Below are 13,706 nucleotides of genomic sequence, written 5' to 3'. Positions count from 1 at the left end.
CTTTGGGCCCATAATGAGCATGAAAAATTTCTAACCTCCATTATACATTCTCTTTTCATATTACCCTTTATGCCTCCATGCATTTCTAATCATCTCCTGCACTTGCTCTGAATGGTTAGAGTTCCTTTCTCATACCTTGTTACAGTCAATGTGTTTCCATAAAGCTACATAAAACTGTTAAAATTCCTCAGAATTCTGACAATGCTAGTAATAATCTTAGGCCTTGTGTGGGGGCCCCCTAAAGGAGCAGGGCCCTATTAGGTCAAATTGGTCCAATTGGCCTAAGGTTGGCCCTGACTGGAAGAATTAAGTATCACGGATCTGTGGAATACAATTTATATGTAAATTAATTGAATTAGTTTAAGGAGCATGACTCCACAAAAAGATACTTTCATGCATACTAGCATGAGACTATGAAAGCTGAGCAGGAGAGAACAATATGGCCACATTAATGTAATGAGCAAACAAACCATGAGCAACTGGGTTTAAGAGCACAACAAGAATAGAGTGTGAGGGTATGACATTTTTCCCATGCAACAGTCTGTTCTGTGTTAAAGGTTGCTCCTGTAATTTTTCTACTGAAAACATTGGAATGTTTTCTTTTCCATTTAAGTAAAAATACTGGTCTCGTTCTTCCATCAGTTCAAAGATAATTAACTTCTAAATCCTATGACTTAAGAATCACATTTTTACTCTGCTAATGGAAAAATGTAATACTTTAACACACTATAATAAAATAAACACTGCGATCAAACAAGAAATAGAAGTAGGGGGTTAAATCAAAAACTGTTTTCTTGATTAGCTGGAGCTCCAAGAAGGTGTTTCTATTCTACTACCAATTTGCTCAATCCCCTTAGCTGGTAGCTATGCAAGTACACTGCATACTTTTCACTATGGGCCAAGTTTTATTCACGCCTGATTTCCAACACATCTTTGGTAACATTAATCTGATCCTTCTTCAGGCTGATACCATAGCTATTATGCCTACAAGCATTCCAAGTACTGGATGTAATTCTCCATTCACTGAATTACCACTCAGAACCAATATCAATATGTCAGCATCTGCACCAATGTTTCCACATCAACACTCACTTCAGCCCTTAGCTGGAAATCACATTAACACCTCCTACACACACAGCCATGTTCCAGGATGGGGTGCGTCCTATTATGCAGCAGTATTACACTGATTCCACAGCATTCCTTAAAACAGAGAAGCAGAAACATGGTTAGGCATGTGTTTCTGTTCTGTGATCATGGTTAGACATTTCTTTCTATTCTGTGATCATGGTTAGGCATTTCTTCCTATTCTGTGATCATGGTTAGGCATTTCTTTCTATTCTGTGATAATGGTTAGGCATTTCTTTCTACTCTGTGATATCTACTATGAAGCAAAGTGATGTGCAGCCCCTTTCATCCAAACTTTGAGCAATGATTAAAAAGTTTGTCTGTGGGATGGAAGTGTGGCTCTTACTAAGTACTAGAAAATCAACTTGGTGAAGTTTGCAAGCATTTATTAATGCTGCATACAAGAACGTAGGTGTAAAGTCTTGCTGTATCAAAGCTGCAACATTTAAAAACTGTGCCTGTTGAACAGAAGTGTAACTTTTACTAACGTGCTCTCATAACACCTCACAGAATCAGGGACAAATCCAAAAGTAATCTGTGACAATCAGGGGCAATTTTAGAATATTAATATAATTAACATGAGATGTTGACAGAACAAGAGAATGTGAATTTATATATATTCTCTGAAGTAACAATGACAATTAGAGTTACAGACTTTTTTATTTAAGGATAATTCACTAAATTTTCTCCAAAAGTCAACCGTTTTTGGAGGGGTTGAGAGGTACAGAGCTATAATTTGAGTAAAAATCAGGAACAGTTAACAGGTAAGATGCTTTAGGAAAAATAAAGTCATTCCCTTTAGACAGGTAATTTCACTACTTGTGTTCTGCTGCCTTTTATAAAAATAATTAGAAGTGTTCTGATGTTGATCGAGACTATATGTCATGATGGTGAAGGTCTTCACCTCCTATGCAGAAGGTACAATCCTATCTCTCTGGGTTTCCTCTGAAAAGCATGCTGAGTTTTTCCATCTCAAACTCACCAATGAATGGAGCTGTGGACAGCAGAACAGACTCTATATGTTGCCCTACAGGAGGAAGAGTTGTGCAAAACAACCACTGTGGGCATCTACTGTGGTGCATAGTATCCTAACGATAGGAGAACATGGATCACAGGCTGTGCACCATGGCAGGGTTAGCCAATTGACAGTGTACAATATGTCTCTAGCTGATTTGGTCATGATGACTAGTGTCATCAAATGGGCATGGTGCATTTGCCAGTGATAAGAGGGTTGAGAACCCAGTCTACTCAGATGTATGCAAGGGACCTATGCTAATGGTGAGAGGAGTGTATGTACCCCTATTGGTCAGTGAGTGCCTGTCATAAAGCCCAGCAGCCAATAGCTGTTGGCTGGCTGGGTTCCAGTTGCCCAGCCTAGCTTTGTTGAGTGAAAGCTGGACGTAAAACCAATCAACCTGCAAAACATGAACTAAGAACACTTAATGTAGGTTCACTGACAGAATGGAGCTTGGAAGTGGATGCCATGATGGTATGGAGGAGGCTGGACATCCTGTGTAGCCAACAGACAAGACAGAAGGGCAGTATAGCAAAGCCACCTGGATTGAGATCCAGAGTCTACTACTCAGGAGGAGGAAAGGCCAGAAATGGTGTGGGAATTGTGGTGAGAGAGGCTTCAGAAGGCAGTGAGGGATGTTATAAGAATTAGTGACAGACTCATGACAAAAAGGCTCCAGCCAATTGATAGGACATTATTCATAATCTCAGCCTATGCCACACAACAGGGTTGTGATAGTGAGGAAATGAATGTATTTATATAGCAGTTACAGGACCTGCTAGATAAGGCAGGACAACATGAATTAGTGTTGATAATGGGTGATTTGAATGCACGAGACATAAGAAAATATGAGAAATGCCTGGGTCCACATGGGCAGGGCAATTGGAATAAAGAAGGAGGAGATGCCATTCTATACTTCTGTCAGACAAATGGCTTGATGGTAGCCAACACATGGTTCAGATAGGGAGACAGTCACAAGATCTCATACAAGAGTGGCCTACATGCAACTCTGGTAAACGTTCTCCTAGTAAGGAAAGGGCACTTGGGTAGGTTGCAAAGTCATCCCCAGTGAAATAGTCAGCCCACATAAACCACTGTTTGCCACAATCAGCTGCAAGCAGTGGTCAGAGAAGGCTCTAAAGTCAACAAAGACCAGGCTGAAGACCTGGAAGTTGGCAGGAGAGTAAGTACAACAGTTTAAAGAATAACTCATGGCCATAGCACCCCAAGAAGAGGAGGAAACAGGTGGCATGGAAGAAGAATGGCAGCACCTCAAAACAGCATGTTTAAGGACTGCAGAACAGATATGTAGCTGGGACAGGTATGGAAATAAGGTGCATAAGGAAACTGGTGGTGGAATGCAGAAGTCCAGGCAGTCATCAAAAGAAAGAAGGAGTGCAAGAAGGAAAATTAAGTCAGGGAAAGCAGCAGGCTCAGAGGAGGTCACAGCAGATGTGATAAATATGCTGGGTGAGATAGGGGAGAAATGGCTCCTGAAGGTACTCATAGAAGTATGGAGAGAAAGACATATCCTAGATGACTCGAGAATAAGCATATTCATGCCAGCGTACAAGAACAAAGGGGACTTCCACAACTGTGGGCAGTACAGAATTATCAAACTCCTGTCACATTGCATGAAAGTTCTATAGAGGGTGATTGATAAATGGATATGCAGAGTAGTAGAAATTAAGATGGGGGATAAGCAGTTTGGATTCATATCAGGATGCAGCACAACTAACCCAATGTTTGCAGTGAGAGAGATAGCTGAGAAGAAGCTAGAGTTAAGGAAAGAATCTAAGTGGACATTCCTAGACCTGGAGAAAGCATATGACAAGGTCACACGAAAGCTGATTTGGTCTGTCCTGTGTTGGTTCAAAGTCCCAGAAACATTTGTATTTATTAGTGCAAGCTATATACAAGGAACCAGTGAACTCAAGTACGAACAGTGTTCGTCTCACAAAGTAATTCCCAGTGCAAAGTGTGTGCACCAGGGTTCAGCTCTGAGCCTGCAGTTGTTCATGCTGGTGATGGACTGTGTGACACCCCACCACTGACCCAGTAATCAAGGAGCCTCACTCCTTACCACTGGCAACAGTGGGGGACATACACACTAGGAGGATGACAGGTACACACACATTATTTCCAGATGCAGCTCTCTCCATCAAATGCAATTTCCCTTAACAGCACACAGAGACCACAGTCAGTCTGGGGCTGGTTTCTCTCTCCTTCTCCAGATCCCCAAAAAGACTCCCCACTGGCACAGCTATAGAGTTGAGATCTCAGCTGAGTGACTAATCCAAGGACTCCAGCACCATCTCTGTCCAACAAGTGCTTCGTGTCCCTGCCCAAGTAACTGACACACACACACACACACACACACACACACACACACACACACACACACACACACACACACACACACACACACACACACACACACACACACTCACACACACACACACACACACACACACACACACACACACACACACACACACACACACACACACACACACACACACACACACACACACACACACACACACACACACACACTCACACACACACACACACACACACACCTACCTGGAAAAAGCTGGCACAGGTTTACTAGCTATGCTCCCTTCTGCCCAGACTATAAGGTAGTTATTATTGTCACCAGTCATTCCTTTTCAGCTAATTTAAGGCCCTTAACAAAGGGTGTCCAATCTTAATGTGTAATGTTACTATCAATACAAATGGTAGTTTGACCAAGAGCAAGGCTATTGGGAGTGGCCTACAGTGTCACCAAATAAATATGCAAGTACTCTCAGAATTTAAATATGTCTCACATATATCAGCCACAATGATAAGTTTAAATATATTTAATAATAAATAATAAAAGAAAAATAAGATACTCAATAAATAATCACAGTTACATCAGAGTTCGAAATCACAGGAAATATTTCAAACAACATTGCAGGATAGTCTCAAATAAATAAAGAAAACATCTAAGCCATACTTCACTATAGTCCTGTCTGTATCTAAGAGACATTACTGTACCCTAGTTAACTTACTTACAGAGCAAGGCAAGTGTGAATGGGTCTTTTTGTCGGGCCAAAGACAAAATACAGAATGCTCTGTCTCTCTGTCAGAGAGTTCTTAAATTAATATCTCAAATATTACTGCTGGGATACTTGCAGCATAACATCACTTCTTGTCATCTGACTATCTCAGGCTCAGAAACAAGAGCATTTAGCATGTACCTGTGAAAATACATAAACAAGGGCTCTTCTTAGATCTTAAGGCAAATAGTGGAAGTCGTAAAATAATTTACATTCCTCTACATTTAAAGACAATACAAAAAGCTTCTAGTTCTAGACATTATGTCTCCTGTTGCACTGAAAATGAAAGATAACATCTCTTTTTATGGCCCAGCCATAAAGTAACTCAATCTCAGCTATTTTTCTAAAGTTAACTTCTTGTGTTGCAGTTTCCATTGTTAAAAATATATACATCTAAACAGTTACAATAGTGTATATATATTTCTGCTCAGTACTTTACAAAATATCTCTTCAGCACACGTCTGTAGAATATGACATATAGTTAGTTCTAATACATATGTAACACAAGCATCTTACATGAAGCATGTTGACATTCACAAATGACAAATAGCCATTTACAAAATTCCAGATAGCTGGGCTGGCAGTATCTGCTTCTGTCACACTTCTATATAAATCATATTAATATTCACAAATATATAATTATTTACAAAATTCCAGCCAGCTGGGCTGATAGTATTTCCCTTTGTCATAGACTACATTAGCAAACAGGTTGGTGGGGACAAATATACAAACTTGCTGTATGTAGATGACTGGCATTACAGGCAAACTCTGAGCAAGAACTTCAGCGAAGGATAAAGGGATGGAATGAAAAACTGAAGGCACATGGGATAAAACTAAGTACAGATAAGATAGCTATAATTGCAGCAAACTAATGTGATCAAAAGAAGCTGATAATTAAGACAGAAGGGAAGATAGTGGAACAGGTTAATAGCTTTATGTATCTGGGAGGGGTGGTTGAGGAGAACAGAAGTCTGAATGAATAGGTCAAAGTTAGAATCAGAGAGGCTGCAGCCAATTGGCATAAAGTGTCAGGTGTAGTATATGGCAGAAGAATGCCAAGGAAGCTAAAAAGTAAGGTGTACAAAACAGTGGTGTAACTAGTACCACTCTATGGTACAGAAACCTGGGCAGTAAAGGCAGAGCAAATGAGGACACTAGAAGGAATAGAAATTAAGTGCCTGAGAAGGGTGGTAGGATGCACACCGTGGGACCGAAGAAGAAATGAGGACATAAGAGCAGAAGCCAAAGTAGCTCCAATTACAGAAAAGATCCAAGACCACAGAATACAGTGGTTCAGGTGCATGTGCAGAAAAGCAGAAGACAATCTGGTGATGATGATTTGGGACAGACAGGAAGAAGGCAAAAGGAAACAAGGGCATCCAGCAAAGACGTGGATGGATTGTATAAGAGAAGATATGCAACAGTCAGGCTTGAGTGTTGAAGAAGGCAGGAGTGTGGCACTGAATAGAGAGAGATGGCTACATTTAAAATGACACCCTGACCACATAGAGAAATTGGGAAAAAGGGGGTTGATGATGATAATGATGTGTAGATATATGAGAATGCACCACTATGATACATACCACCATACATATCTGTGTTGGCCTTTGCTTTATGATGGTTTGTTACAGCAGCACATTTGTAAAAAATGTAAATGAGAACATTTAGACAGAGACAGGAAGCAAATAGGAGATATGTTAGTCTTAAATGAGCACCATGTAGAATATGACTGTGGGATGTGTCTTTGATGTACAGTAAGACATCATTTGAATATAAACTATCATACCATATTAGCACACAAATTTATCAAAATGATTTTTAAACAATCAATTTAAGGTAGAAGAAGTATTGTTTCAGTGACGTTTGCAATGAAATGGTTATGCCTTAACCAGATGGATATGCTACTGTACAACAGCATCATATCAGAGTCCTTAGTGAAGTACATTCCACACTGCCTTTTACAAAGTGAAGTGTATGAATGCTGGTGGATAAGCAAGTAATGTGCATGTCTAAACATGTGTGTTCATGGTAACCCCAAGCAGTTTTATGATGACTTCCACTCATCATAAAACTGTTTGCTGGTACCAAGAACACACTGGTGCTGGTACGTAAATTACAGTGGCAACATGGAAATAGGAAGCAACTGGATGAGTCTTAATATTCTGACTTGGTAACATATGTGGTATTAGTGAGGTAGGAGTGCCTCAGGAGCATGCCTTTCAACTTTGTAGCTCAAGAATTTGGACAAACTCAAAATTAATGGAGAGAAAAGGGATCAAAATCAGGGACAGTTTCTAAACACTGTTAAAATTGTCACTATAACAACAGGTTTTTGCATCAACTTTATAAATTATATGAAATATGAAACACCAGGGTCAGGCATAATCGACTGACTGCAATTTACAAGGGACAGGGCAAAAATATGAGTCAAAATCAGAGATGATCTGCAAAATTCTAGGTAGCAGAGTAGCATACGCAGAAGATCAGCAAGTAACACAACATACAATCACAATGCTAGGAAAATATTTACATCAAAAGTCATAATTCATGTTTATTTTAAGGTAAAAAGCATTTTTCAGAAGATTACAATCATGCTGAAATGAATGTATCAAAGATGGTTCTATTATCGTGTAACACAATTTCTCCAAATTCCAATGTTCACAGACATGTTAGAAGCATGATCTACTTAAATTTTGCCTTAAAAATTTCCATTACTTAACTGCCAGTTTGAAAATGTTTGTGATATTTACTTTCCTGATGAATGCAAAAAGTATTGCTACAAAGAAGAGCTGACATTTTTTAAAATATTACTGTTATTGCTTCAGCTTTGGTTTAGACCTCAGTTCTGATCTCAGTTCCCTCAATATATATATTTTTATGAAGTTTGCAGTGTGCCTATTAAGGGTTAGATTGAGAGTGTATAAGCAAAAAGACTTCTTTTGGACACAATATTTCCTAGCTCTGCACAGAGGCATAGCTCTCAACTGTACAGCTTTTCACAAAATGTCCAGATTTTTGCCACATATTTTTGGTCCTCATAAAAACTGTGTTTTTTGACAAATCACTGGGATGATCTAAGGATTAAAGTCACTAAATAATGACATGTATTTAAGTTTCAGACTTCATATCCTTCAGAAAATGCATGCTAATGCAAATCTTGTTATTTTAGCAACTTTCTAAGTCTATAAAAGCAATATTTAAAATGTGTCCCTATTTTTGGGGTTTTGCCCCCCCCCCCATTATTTCATCTTTGTCCAGAATTCTTGAGCCAAGAGGTTGAGAGGTACACACAGGGGTAAATAATTATACCTGAAAATTGTAGTTATTCTAAAGCAGTAAACTTTTATGTAATCATGTAGAGCAAACTTGACCGTGCATATTAAGAAAAAATAAAAAGCAATCATGATATACATTATGAAACAGCTCACACTGAATTCTCAGTGATTTATCACTAATCAGTCTTTCTACAAGGGATAGAGCAGCACTAATTGGCAAAATTAGGGGCTGTGTAGAGGCATAGAAGGATGGGGGGAGTAGAGCTACAACTCCTTACATCATATGATGTTTTTCATTCATTTACTCACAGAGAGACATCTGAGGTATCTTCACTCAGCAAACTTGCTATAACTGCTGTGTGTGTGTGTGTGTGTGTGTGTGTGTGTGTGTGTGTGTGTGTGTGTGTGTGTGTGTGTGTGTGTGTGTGTGTGTGCTTCTGAATGCATGTGTGTAGACATTAAATGCTTACAAACTTATATTTTGGATGCAAATACTTCCTCTGACAGCAATTACATATACTACATTAGGCAGAGGAACTAATTTACATCAAAAATATAAAAAGTATAAAGAATAAAAAAAAATAATAATTTAACAGATAGCCTATTCTGTAAGCACAGTAATGTCCTCCAGGGTGTATGTTACTAGGGGAAACAGTGCCCTTCCAGGGATGTAGCGGCCCTCCACTTATGAAATGGGGCCTCAGAATACTACTGGGCAGGTGTCACTTCCCCAGTAATATGCACCCTAGAGGTCATTATTGCTTGCTTAGTTTATCTTAACTTTTATGTCATAGTGTAACTTTAAAAATCACATAGATAAATGGAATAATTCATTCTTCTCCTTTGAAGACAAATTCAGCTGTTAAAAATGACACTATTGCCAAAGATTTTATATATAGCTTTGGCACTAAATGTTTCTCCTGGGAATAATAAATATATTAAAGTTATAAATAAACTATTAATATTTTATGGTGTTTGCCCAGTCCCAGAATGAAAAAATATCCACAGTGCTGATAAACCATTTTATTATGATCCAAAACTAATTATTATCTAAAATCAAAGAATCGATGAGCGCTTTCGTTTAATCTACATTAAACTTCTTCAGACAATTTTTAATGCAAACCTCACTTCCTTTTATATATATGCGAATTACCAATTATTAAACTTTATTACTCTCAATTCAATTATTAACTCATAATTACTTACTAAATTATCTTCCTGCTCACTGAATATGGCGCTAAAGAAATAACACGCTTATATAACATCTATTCTTAGACCATTAAGAATACTAAGAACATATCTTATACTGATAATGCATGTTGAAAAATAAAAATTAATATATTAAAATAATATATTAAAATAATATGTGAAATATAAAATATAAAATATATGATGTATAAACATCATTGCTAATGAACTAACATGTTTCTATGAGTGCTAGAAAATGTAAAGAACATTGATCAACTGATATACACATTATAAAATAGTAATATATATATATATATATATATATATATATATATATATAAATCTATTAAAATTCATTTATGATATAAATAATTTAGATTTAAATTAGAGTATGAAAGTAAATGGTTAGTACAATAAATATATACACTTGCTCAAGTGAATACATAAATATTTAAAACATGAGAAATTCTTAAAAATGTAAGTATAAAAAATGTGAGTCTAAAAAAAAAAAAAAATATATATATATATATATATATATATATATATATATATATATATATATATATATATATGAAAAATAAAATGCAAATAATGATGAAACTATAGTTATAAACCATGTACACTTTTTTAATGATGGAATTAGATATACGCATACAACTTGATACCTAAAGGCATGTATTTTTTCATTGTTGCATTTTTTCATTTTTTTTTACTAAACTAACTTCTGTTCTTACTATATATTATTAGATCACTCAATTTTATTTCTTTGTAAGGCTTTTAGCTTAAGAGCTGGTACTATTGAGCTCCGCTCATTTAAGCCAGGCCAACTATCTGCTTGTGTTATTATTTGCCATTTCAATTCCTTAAGTTCCAAAAACAAATTCCATGGTTTGTTGTCCTCTATTAATACGTGATCTATAGCCATAAACAAAAATTGATGATCGTTGTACTCATTTATATGTTTTGCTAGCACATTATTTAATTTTTTCTTTTTAATGGCATATTCATGCTCATATATTCTTTGGGATAATTGCCTTTCTGTTTTCCCAATATAGAATGTTGGACATGAAATACACGTAGCTAGATACACAACTGCTTTTGATTTACAATTATATTTACAGGATAAATGAAATTTCTTCTCTCTTAGGAAGCCCTTTATTTTGTGGCACCAGTGACAGCTTCCACACTTTCCCATACCTTTCCTATTATTGTTAATAGATGAAAGTTTCTTATTCATTAAAATATCTTTCATACTTTTACCTTTCCTGTAGACTATCTTAGGTTTATCACTAATATAGGTCTTGCAATGAGGATCATCTAATAAGATAGTCCAATTGTTGATTAATATGTCTCTAATGATATTATAGTCACTTGAAAAAGTTAATACTAAAGTTTTAGAATATTCATTGTATTTTACTGTATTTCTAATTCCATCATTATTTAAATCCACATTATCCATATTATGTACACCACTATGCCTTTGATTGTCAAGAATAGGTCTAAAATATCCATTAATTATCTTTGTAGACCATTACGAATACTAAGAACATATCTTATAATGCATGTTGAAACATAAAAAAATTATTTATATTAATTATTTATATATTGAAAAAGGGCATTGCAATGGGGTCACCTTGCGGGGGAGCATATGCTAACCTAGTTATGGCTTTCTGGGAAAAGAAGTTTGTTTTTGGAAGTAAATTTAATACATTCATAAAATCATATCATAGATTCCAAGACAATATTAGCATTATATGGAATGGCACAATAGATATGTTAAATGAATTTTTAATTTATTTAAATACTACTACAGATTTTTTTAAGTTTGCATGGGAAATTAATATGGAACACATGAATTATCTAGATGTGCATCTTACAAAAGATATTCGGCCGGATTCACGATGGCTTGCATGGAGTGTATGAGTAGTGTAAGACTCCATGTAGACATCATGTCCGACGAGCGATCCAGGAACAGCCTGTAGGGGCGTGTAAGAGAGCTCCTAAACATCTCCTACACGGACAGGGCTGGGATATGCAAATTACCTCACTTGCAGCCGAAAGGCATGCAAATGAGGTAAATTTGCGATCCAGGAAGCACAAACCTGTCCGAGTAGGAGCTGTATTAGTTGCAGAAATGCACTCAGTTGACAACTGAGTACCGTTCTGCAAATAGCACAATGGAGCCTTGTCAGCTCCAAATAAAGGTTGCATATGGTTGAGGAAGCATGCCAATGGCCAAATATACGGCCACTGGAAATGTTCCCAGATGCAAAATTAAAATAAAAATACTTTTTTTTTTCGGCGATTTCCGATGTTTAAGCGTAGCGCAGTGCCGCGCAAATGGGGTGCGCTATAAAAACCATAAAATAAGAAAATAAAAGCCACAAACATGGAACTTATGAAAATTGTTAAATTACAATGTAAGGGAATAGCAGGCTGAAGACAACATGGCCACCGAGTAGGGGTTGCTAAGGGGAGAAGCCCAGTCTAAGACATGTAACCAAGCATTAGTAGGCAATCCTATGTAAATGAGCGTTAGGATAGTGAATTGCACTTTTACATAGCAAATGAGCACAGTCAGTGGAGTGTAGGAGTAGGATATGGGGAGTAACAGAGTAGGAGATAGGTGACATCACAAGGGGGGTATGTATGAAAGTAGTGAAGCTCATTGGAGCAGAGTGGCATGTGTTAGCTGTCAGTTAGACATCATAGAAAGAGGTGTGTCAACAGGTAGGCCAGGGAAAGCCAAGAAATGGAAGGTGTATACTGTGGATAACACCAAAGTTTCTTGCTGAGTGGGTATGCGCGCATGTGCGTGCCTGTAAACTCGAGTAAGACAGGGTGCGCGCGTGGAAGCGCGTTTAAGCCGGAGTAAGCATATATAAGGCTGTTTAAAGACCTGTAAGTGCTTTTGCACTGGTGTGCACGCATTTTAACCCGAATAAGCAAGTATTAGTCCGTCTAAGCATGTGTGTGCATGTGTGAGCTGCTGTGAGCGTGTTTGCGCTTGTATGTGCGTCGCTCCCCCCTGAGGAAACAGAAAGGAAAAAGGAAGCACAACAAATAATAGGAAGCTACCAGGGAATACTAGTAGAGCTAGCAGGTGCAAACAATCGGAATCAGGCAATTACACAGGCAGAACACTAGCCCAGCACTTAAAACTCTGCAAACAACAGTGCAGTTTGTTTCTCTCAAGAGACACTGCAACACTGGAGTAAGCTACTAGAAGTGAAAACTGAAAAAGCTTCACTCAGACAAAAAATGCTAGGGGCTGCCATTGCTGTTATAAGGCGGCATATGCAACATGCTGAGGGTGGTGACAATGCAAATGCTGCTGGACAACCCACAGTGAGGAGACGGAGAAGAGTGTATAGGCCCAGGGTCACCTACCAGGGGTTACATGAGCTGGAGATAGTGGAGCGCTATGGAGTGGACACAGACCTCCTGCAGCAAATTGTTGAGCTGTGCAGGCCACGCCTCACACACAGAACCAACAGAGGGGAAGCCATCCCAGTGGAAACCAAGGTATGTGTTGGCCTAAGAATACTAGCAACAGGTACCTTCCAGAGACCAACTGGTGATATGATGGGGATATCACAGGCATCAGCATCCAGGGTACTGCACCAGTTCCTGGATGCCATGTCAGCACATGTTGGTGATCATGTCTATTTCCCCAATTCCTGTGAGGTATTGGCCAGCAATATGCGTCTCTTCCAGCAAATAGCAGAATACCCTGAGGTAGTGGGTGCAATAGACTGCACGCATATATGCATCAAAGCACCAGCAGGTGAGCGGGGTAGGGCCTACATTAACCGCAAGGGCTTCCCCTCCATCAACTGCCAGGTCGTGTGTGATGCCCAGAGCATAATAATGAATGTGTGTGCTGGCTGCCCTGGAAGCTACCATGATTCATATCTGGCATCTGACACAGCTGTACCAGACATTTGCCAATGGGGACATCCCACATGGTCACCTAGTGGGGGATGCTGGCTATGCACT

Source organism: Protopterus annectens, chromosome 2.part1, assembly GCF_019279795.1.
Source record: "Protopterus annectens isolate FY-2018-M chromosome 2.part1, PAN1.0, whole genome shotgun sequence".
NCBI lineage: Eukaryota > Metazoa > Chordata > Ceratodontiformes > Protopteridae > Protopterus > Protopterus annectens.
Note: the sequence above shows the minus strand (reverse complement) of the source record.